General features: G+C 41.0%; 1 pseudogene; it reads left to right on the plus strand.

Annotated features, from left to right (window-relative positions):
• Positions 1–8541: 8541 nt before the first annotated feature.
• On the plus strand, positions 8542–9956 carry LOC139470477 (uncharacterized; annotated as a pseudogene).
• Positions 9957–10479: the final 523 nt, after the last annotated feature.

The raw sequence follows: 10479 nt of genomic DNA on the forward strand, positions 1-10479 counted from the left end.
GATTCATACATATTCTCAGATGTACTGGTATCGGGAGTGTAAGATATTTGTCGACATTTAACAGAGATTTAAAATGTTTATAAGAAAAGGTATCAGATATACTATTGATAGAATTACACCATGATTGTCGAAGGTTATCAAATATTCTTTGCTTAAAAAGATGAATAATATCTTCACATTGCCAACATCTTGTGTTAACCATACATATCCAAAATCTAATTTAAACAAAATATGTGAGTGGCCCATGTGGTGCGACCAGAATGGTCCAGTGATTTGAGCACTAAATAGCATTGGCGAGGCAGTCTGTGCTCGTCCAAACGCAGTAGCCTGCATCAATACTTGATGGCCCTTGTGGTATACAAAGGTTGGAGAGGGGCTCTTCCGCACTTTCCTAAAACCATTGCATTGTTTGTTGTTTTACCTGTATTTAGAAACCATTTACACATTTCATTCTGTACATCTTCAATAATTTTACAATATGAGATGCCCCATATTTCTGCGCCGTAACAGTAGGCACAATCATAGCATCAAATATCTTAAATAAATCTTGACAGGGTATATTACCAACTTTCTTTTGATATCTATATGATGTCATAATGGCCTTGTTACTCTGTGCAGCAAGAGTATTTAGTGCCTTAGTCCAAACAAGTTTGGGCGTGAACACAGTACCCAAATATCTATAAAACGACATAGTTTCAATATGTACACGATTAAATTTCCATTTTTCATAATGTCTAAGGGGTCCGCCATTTCTGAATACCATAACTTTAGTTTTCTTCAAGTTTACCTTCATGCCTGTGGTATTGCAAAAATGTTCCAAGGCAACGTTCTTCTTTTGTAAGTTTAAAGTAACAGAGTAGAAGATAGCCCTGTAACACCAGAATGTAGGATGTATAGCAGAGTATATAGCCCTTTAACAACAGAATGTAAGATGTATGGCATTACCAGAATGTAAGATTTATCGCAGTGCATATAACCATTTAAGACCAGAATGTAAGATGTATGGCAGTGTATATAGCCATGTAACACCAGAATGTAAGATGTATGGCAGTGTATACAGCCATGTAACACCAGAATGTAATATGTATGGCAGTGTATACAGCCATGTAACACCAGAATGTTAGATGTATGGCAGTGTATAAAGCCATGTAACAGCAGAATGTTAGATGACTGTTTGATTTAAACTAATTTTGAAAAACCGGATGCCAAAATGATGATGGTTGACGGACCATAGCTTTCACAATTGGTGACACCGAAAATGTTATAATATATCTCGTCCATTGTTGTTAAGAACTAAATGTTAAAAAGCCGTTGGAAATGTCAACCTGACAAAGAATAAATGTCAACCTATTATTCTGATGACGTATGTTGACGTCATGGTACGAGATGACGTAGTATTATAGTGTTATAAACAAGGAAAAATGTGACCAATCAGCATTGATAAGCCAAAGGCACATACGAAATATGATTAACTCTTATTGCTAAAATTAGTTGATACAAAACTGCAAATGTACAAATTAATAATTTTGTGTGATTGTCTCAGTTCCGAAGTGTCAGAATAAAACGATTACTACAATATATGCTGCTGTTGGTTATAATTTGTAGTTGTAGTCTTAATAAATGGTCTCCTATGTATCAACCGTATGCTTCTGATTATTGTGGAGAAGATTCTATGCGCGCTGGGCGTTCATACTACTCAAATATTGCTCAGTATCACTCCTTAAATGAAAGGTAATCGGCATTATGTGCATCTGTTGAAATAGCCAACATTGCGTGAAGACATGTTCAATTGACAAAAGTCTGTTGTCATGTGCCACACAATGTCAACAAACAATACGAGACAAATACTTATTCAGATCACCCGTCAAAATGAGAGTATCTGCCTAAAAGTGAACAGTAACAAAATCACGATAACAATTTCATTGTCGAGTGAAACCAATTTTCAGTAGCACTTGTGTGTGACTCACGTGATGCCATCACAGCCTGGCACATTCGTCTCATGTTCCCAGTAATTCTCTGGATGGCTGCAAAGGGAAGACTGTTCCACTCTTCAGTAAGAGCATTGCCGGGTTCCTGTAGCCTTGCAGGAATGACAGGGTGTCGTGAGAGGAGGATCTGCAGCTCGTTCCACAAGTGTTCGACAGGGTTGAGGTCTGGCAACCGGACTGGCAACCAGACTGATAAATCCATGCGGACAATGGTCTCCTGCTCTAAGTAGTCATCAACGACCCTGTCACGATGAAGTCGTGCGTATTGTCCATTGGAATGAAGTCAGGTCTGTTTGCATCAGAATAGGGTCTAACGTACACATCCAGAATGTCATCTCTGTAGCGCGCACCTGCCATCGTTCCCCGTTGGAGGACATGGAAATCGGCTCTTCCAGTTGATGTTATCCCAAATCATGATTGAGCTCCCTCCACAGCGGTCCTGTTCGGCGACGTTGGAATTCTACAATCTCGATACTTGGTCCTGCTCCTGTCCATTGACGTGATCTTCATTTCGGTCCAAACGTGCCTGACCGTGATGCCGGGTCGGTGACATGAGAATGCATGCCCTCCGTGACTGGTGACCAGCCTCACGGAGACGATTACGTAATGTCTGAGTAGAAACGTTAACGCCACTGTCCCACAGGTCATTTCCGAGTGTAGTGGCAGTCACGGATGATGACGTCTTGCTGGATTCAGTGTCCTGCTGATCACAATTTTGCTGACACCAAAGATGTTTGCAACGTGGCGTTATGTTGACACATTTTCAAAAGATTCTTCGGTAATCAAACTACGTCTTTGACGCAGGGGACATATATAAGTACGTTCAGTTGTGTTGCATCCTCAGTAGCAAATGTTATTGTGCTTTCTGATAATGATGTGCAGCAATACATCCAGACAGAGGTTTTCAAGCATCGTGCACATCGTGCCTCAGACTGCATGCTGTCGTTCATCATGAAAGTTACGTCCGGGACATTTCAATCTTTACATGTTGGATTTTTCTTATATCATCAGCCAACTTTGAGTATATTAAAGATCGCCATCTCTACACACGGCAGGGCAAGTGATACTTCACCAACACAAATCTATATGGCGAGAATAGCTGACCTTGACCCAGGTCTCCACGCGGATCTGACAGCGTCTCCGAAAAGTGGAGACTTGTTTCCACACTGCTTCGGAAGTTACATAGATCTGTACACGAGGATTCACCCAACACCACGTTTCCTGATCCTGTGCAGCGTGGGTAGGCGGGACATGGACGTACTGTGAGGAATAGGGCAATGACAGTGAGGAATGGCCAATGAGGAATGACCAGTGCTTTCTGTGCAGATACTTCCGTTATAAGTTCATTTGTTTAATCAGCATTTTTGCAATATAACAGAATACACGCGGACGCTTGATGTGTTCTGACCTATAGCTTGCAGCACAGTGACCCCCGCACTACCTCTACAAATCTGACTGACTTCCGGGCTCTGTCGTATGGGGCACACCAGTTGTCCACTCTCACATGGCATATGTGGCCTACCACAATTGTCCACTAACACATGGCATATGCAGCCTTCCACAATAGTCCACTAACATATGGCATATGTGGCCTACCACAATTGTCCACTCTCACATGGCATATGTGGCCTACCACAATTGTCCACTAACATATGGTATATGTGGCCCACCACAATAGTCCACTAACATATGGCATATGTGGCCTACCACAATTGTCCACTCTCACATGGCATATGTGGCCTACCACAATTGTCCACTCTCACATGGCATATGTGGCCTACCACAATTGTCCACTCTCACATGGCATATGTGGCCTACCACAATTGTCCACTAACACATGGTATATGTGACTTACCACAATTGTCCACTAACATATGGCATATGAGGTATGGCGTTCCATTTGTCCACATTATAATACGGCGTATTGCGTACCAGAATTCCACACAATCATATGGCTTACAAGTATTCGACATTATTACCCACTTGGTGAAGATACAGGTGGTAAGATACTAAATCCGTACGTCACACGTGTATCGTACAGATTTGAACTCGTTTTATTTGTTTTGATTGGATAACCGAGACCTCTGTCACACAGGAACTACTTTTTCATTCATAAAAAAAGCGCGAGACATCATTCATTTTTAAAACTACAAGGCAGAACAGAAGGAATCTCATAAAAGCGAGAGACATTTACACACACTTTATTAAACCAAACAATATCGTTATGCACAGATAGTGCAGAAATTATATAATCGAGCTATATCCAAAAGCAATGTCTACCGATGGATCGAGGGTCCCAACGAGCGTGACGCACCCGACTTTCGCCAATTTCAATTTGATTTAACGTAAAAGGTTAAGCGTTGGAAATGAAGTCAGTTTAAACTCTCTGGACAGATATCTAGACTTATGTTTAGTGCTCAGTTTGTGCCATCAGTCTCCTTATTCGAGGCGTTCTTTGTGACATTACTTCCGAAGGTGTTTGTTCATGAATGAATATACACCACTGCACGACCAGATCACTCAAAGTGAACACTTCCGATACAAATCATTCGTAAATTCCCTGTAAGTGTGCCTTCTGTGTTGGTGGCCGAAAACATCCCAAATGTGAAAATATATTTTTTTTATTGATCTCCAGCTTGAAACGCTGTGAGTAGATTGCAGTTGTCTTTTCTTATTCCGATGGTGACCTTGTCAGTGACATGTAAGCAAACTTAGGTTTGTTGATTTTCATGTCTTCAGTACAGGGTCGTAAGTTAACATAAGCGCCTTAGGTGAGCACTCTGATTTTCCTCTCTCAAAATGGTACACACTGGTTATAATTTCAGCTGATAGATCAAGGAAACCGGATCATTTTAATTGCACAGCCGGGACCCCATCGGTGCGATGGACTGAGTGTTCAAAGCGCGGCGTTAATTGCGCTTGTATTACCATAAGTTGAGTGAATTCTTAAAATAAGATCTTGAGCGTTGATGCTGTCATAGGAAAGGTCAATAATGCAATAGTTGGGCATATATCAATATTTATGCGCAAACAGATTTGCAACCGGTTTCAGTTTGCTCTGTTAGCTAAAGAAAGTTGTTATGTATTTACACTTGAATACATACTTACGTGTATAATGAATAACATACCACACTCATTCTCGTTAGATACCAATTTTACGTAGCTATCGTATGGCGTACTAGTATTCCTTACTGTCGTATGACGTACTAGTATTCCTTACTATCGTATGGCGTACTAGTATTCCTTACTGTCGTATGGCGTACTAGTATTCCTTACTATCGTATGGCGTACTAGTATTCCTTACTATCGTATGGCGTACTAGTATTCCTTACTGTCGCATGGCGTACTAGTATTCCTTAATGTCGTATCGCGTACTGGTATTCCTTACTGTCGTATGACGTACTAGTATTCCTTACTATCGTATGGCGTACTAGTATTCCTTACTGTCGTATGGCGTACTAGTATTCCTTACTGTCGCATGGCGTACTTGTATTCCTTACTATCGTATGGCGTACTTGTATTCCTTAATGTCGTATGGCGTACTAGTATTCCCTACCATCGTATCGCGTACTAGTATTCATTACTATCGTATGGTGTACTAGTATTCCATGGCTTTTTACTGTAACAGTTACTGTTACTGTAGACAACCTTACCACGCTATGGTCATATTATGTATATGAATAACGTGACATGCTATATGTGCAATTCTGCTTAAATTGTGTGTGAGGACATATAGGTGGGTTCATTTCATCTACTCCAAGACAGTAACTCAATTGCTGAGTACATGTGTAAAATTATTTTCGACCAACTAAATGCAGGTAGCCACTTTCTGTTTTGACATGACTCGAGTCCACGTTGACGACACCAGTACACTGAATGTGTTGCCTTATTATCATAATTTGTAAACTCGCCAATCATATCATTCGACGATGGAAGACGTGGTGAGACTGTACACACTTTGAGAGAATTCTCATCGTGCCACACAGTTGCAGGACCAGATCAACAGACAACCATAGCCGACTAATGCATCAAACAGAGCCAACAATGTCTACACACGCTGCTAGTTTTTTTCCATTGGATATTTGTCTTCGTCAGACGGTTTAGTTTGATTAACTATTTTATGTAACCATGTTAGCAATTTATCTTATATGCGCCATCCCTTGCATGTGTAGACACAGCTTCACAAGACACAATAACTACGACTGCTTCATTGGCTACAGCTGAGCTCCGACCTCATTTAGTCAGTAGAAACAAGTGCAGGGTTCAAAGAAGATTAAATCATTTAAATAGGTTTATTTTAAGTTCAAGTCAACAATTCTAAACACTAATTGCTGATAATCTTTTATTTTGAAGGTTACACGAAATACGGCTTTTCCATTGGACGAGAGGTCGGTCACATGACCGCGAAATTGTCGTTCATAAGTGTATGAACGACACAAATTGACGTTCATACGTTTTTCACGAGACCGTGTTCTTGATATGACTTAAACACTGACGGACTACTTCCACATTCCTGGGGAAACCCTTCGGAATTCCCGAGCATGAATACATACAGAAGCGTTCATCTGAACATTCAGACTCTTTTATCTTCAACTCAGCCTTTCAGTGTACATCGAGAAACGTCAGAGAGTTTGTATTATAGTTCACGAATATCCTCGCTACGACCCATCCAAGTGAGAAATGCACTTCCCAACTATCGTAGTATCGACCGAATCTGTGTCTCGTTTGACAGTGACAGACACCTTAGTGTCTCTTTGACACATCTTTAATCACATGTCAATGATCGGCCAGATGATCAATGATGACTAAAACCTGTACCGCCACAGGTTCATTAATAACTTCCGAAATCGCTCTCGTCACGTTTATCGTCTCGGCCATTTTGTACTTGATGTAAATGTATTACGACGCGATGTCATTGTGACTGACTTACTGAGGTAGTTCTTAACAGACCTTTCTCATCTAATGATGATATTATTTGAGTACATTTGTATATAGATACTACAAATGTTGTTCCTGTTGAGCATGTTGAGCATACGTAAGTTCATGTCACCTCTCGTTTTGAGGAACTATGATATTCCGCGATACAGCTGTTTGTTGTGTGGCTGTCAGTGTAAACATGAAGTCACACGTCTTGTGTAAAGATCAAGGTCTATGTCTATGTTTAAATAGTGATATAACAAAGTATAAGAAATATAATTTCTTTCTTTTGAGGGACGAATTAGAACGAAATTATTTTCTCCTAACGTTGGAAAGCACAACAAAGGGAGGTAACCTGGTTTCGTAATGGGTATATAAGTAAAGGCGGGAAGTTGAAACTTCATTCTCAGGTGCGGTGTAGTCGGGCTGGCTATATTAAACATGGACGGTGACAAGCCCATATCGGAGAACTTAGACGAGATTCTTCGCCATTTGGAAAGATCTAAAGCCGAAATAGCGCAATCAGTTAAAGATCGTCTGCTTGGTTTTCGTGAAGAATTTGAGAAAACGACCAAAGAGATATCCAAGTTGAAAGCTGATAAGGAATTTGTGTGGAAACGAGAAGGTTGTAGAATACAACACTCATTCAATACTGAAACTTTGGACAATTTAGATCAGTTAAAGTTTGCCTTAGAATTTAAGAAATACGACTACGCGGCGGAGCTTGTTGAGACGGAAAAAACTCGGATCGAGCAGAGAAACAAACTTATTAAGATTGCCGATACGTCGGAGGGTGGATGGGAGACTGTAAACAATTATGTTGCTCGAGATGTGGCGTCCGACTCCGAAGACGACAAGAACATTACAAGAGCAGAAAATAAAGCTGTTAAGAAAATCAAGTCCAAGAAGGGATGTTCTGCACGCAGTCCGTACAGTAGACCACGTGGTGGTCGTGCTCCTAGTGCTACTGTCTCTTCTGCAGAGCCAGCGGCAGTCAACAGCTCCATGTTCAATCAGCCCTTTCGGAGGAACTCATCAAGTGGAGCGTGCTTCTCATGTGGGGGATTTGGCCATTTCAGACGTCAATGTCCGATGTCCGGACAACAACAACCCGCTCAGACTACAGGATAATACAGAAACTGACTCACAAGTTAAGTATGATGTAGGTCATAGTGATAATCATGTGTTACTGACTGATGATTATTTTGAATGTGAACAGGGTCATGCAGAAATCATTGGGAAGAATAGGCTAAAACAAAACATTGCTTTTTGGCGTCGAATCGGAAGTTCAGACTACGTCACTGATATTTTTTCTAGATTGCACGAAGAGTTTGTATCAGAGGCTGTGTCTCAATTACTTAAAAAAGGTTTAGTGGTGCAGTGTGATATAAAGCCTACATTTGTTAATCCTTTGTCAGTGTCTTCAGGTAAGAAGAGACTGATCTTAGACTTGTCATTGGTCAACAAGCATGTATGGAAACAATCGGCGAAATATGAAGATTGGAGGACAGCCATGATGTACATACACAAAAATGACTGGCTTGTCAAGTTTGATATTCCCTCGGCTTATCAACATATTGACATATATCCTCTTCATACCCAATACTTAGGTTTCTCATGGGGGACTGTTAAAAAAATGACATATTACAAGTTTCTTGCTTTGCCATTCGGGCTTACATCGGCGCCTTATGTTTTCACCAAGGTGACCCGTCAGTTGGTAAAGTATTGGCGTTACAAAGGCTATAGAATTGTTACTTTTCTTGATGATGGTATTTTGTCCAATGACTCTATGGCTAATACTATGATTATTGGAAATGCTGTCAAGCAAGATCTCATAAAGTCCGGTTTCGTACCAAAAAAGTGAAAAATCTTTGTGGGCTCCATGTCAGGTTATGGAATGTCTAGGCTTAATAATTGACACGAAGTGTATGAAACTATCAATCCCTCGTCGGAAGGTTGATAAGTTACATCAGAGTATCATCCGGTTATTGAAAGGTAGCGGGTTTGTCCCGGTTTAGAAAAGTGGCTTCAGTCGTGGGGCAGGTGATAAGCATGAGTTTAGTTGTAGGATCTGTCGCTCAGCTCTCAGTTCATGACTAGGGCTTTGTCTATGCAGACGGTGTCTATGGAATGAGTTTGTTGTTTTGACACAGTACAGCAAACATCAACTCGAGTTTTGGTTACATGAGATAAATAAATATACAGAGAGAACATGGTGTGATCAGTCCATAGTAACGAGAGTGGTATACAGTGACGCCAGTAGTGTCAGCTACGGAGGGTACTGCGTACAGTTTGGTGAGGAGCAGTCTCATGGGCAGCGGTCGGTGGAAGAAGCTGCGCTGAGTTCTACACACAGGGAAATAAAGGCAGTGTATATGGTTCTGCAGAGTTTTCTCCCTTTGCTAAAGTCACACAGAATCAAATGGTTTTCTGATGATAAAAATGTTGAATCGATTGTTGCTAAACGATCTATGAAATCTGGGCTGCAAAGCATTGCTATCGACATTTTTAATCTCCAAGGTCAGATTCAGTTGGAAATGCAGTGGATACCCCGGTCAGAAAATGAGAGATCAGATTATCTTAGCAAGCTTGTGGACACGAACGACTGGGGAATCAGTGATTTTGTATATCAGCGCATACAGAGTATGTGGGGTCCATTTGATATAGATGTATTTGCCTCGTATTATAACAACAAGGTTGCTAGGTTTTATTCCAGATATTGAATCCTGGATCATGTGGAGTGGATGCATTTACCATGAGTTGGTCTGAAGGCAACAATTGGATAGTGCCACCTGGTACCTAGATTTGGTATCTAGGTCATTACGGCATTTGAGAATGTGTCAAGGCAGGGCTACGTTGATAGTTCCTGTTTGGTATTCAGCTACGTTTCTGCCATTGTTGTGTCCTAGGGGAGAGTTTGTTTCACAGGTGAAGGAAGTGGTTTATCTACCTACTTACAAAGATGCATATGTCCCAAGCAGACAAAGCAATGGTCTGTTTGGTGTTTATGATTTAAATTTTAACTTGATGGCGATTCGGGTTCAGTTTTGAATTTCCTGTTACAGGTGTTTTTGATCATGTGTTTGGTGACGAGATAGCAGAGCTACCACCGAGTGTGACGGAATTAGCCAAAGCAATACCGGGACTGCTTAACCATGCCAGAGCGACATCCACGTGCAGAAAGTACAAGTATGGTTTCCGTGCTTGGAGAAAGTGGGCTGTTTCTAACGGTATGCCTGTAGGGTTACCGTTATCTCCCTTACATTTTGCGATTTATTTGCTGTCAGTTATACAGCGGTCGGGTTCTTTTTCGCCCGTGCAGTCAGCGTTTTATAGTATTCGACACTTTCATGTTATTGTTGGTTTACCCTCTCCCACGGACAACACATTGCTGATAAATTTGTTGGAGGCGGCCAAACGGAAGTTAGTTAAACCCGTTGAAAAGAAAAAAAGCCTATTACGGTTGAAGTACTTGAAAGGATGTTTGATGGCAAAATGCAAAACCAAAATGTATATAATTTGAGAACTGTGTGTATGTGTTTGCTTGATTCGCAGGTTTTAAGGCGGTCTGCTG

This window comes from Haliotis cracherodii, unplaced genomic scaffold, assembly GCF_022045235.1.
Source record: "Haliotis cracherodii isolate W230 unplaced genomic scaffold, xgHalCrac1.p SCAF_1, whole genome shotgun sequence".
Classification (NCBI taxonomy): domain Eukaryota; kingdom Metazoa; phylum Mollusca; class Gastropoda; order Lepetellida; family Haliotidae; genus Haliotis; species Haliotis cracherodii.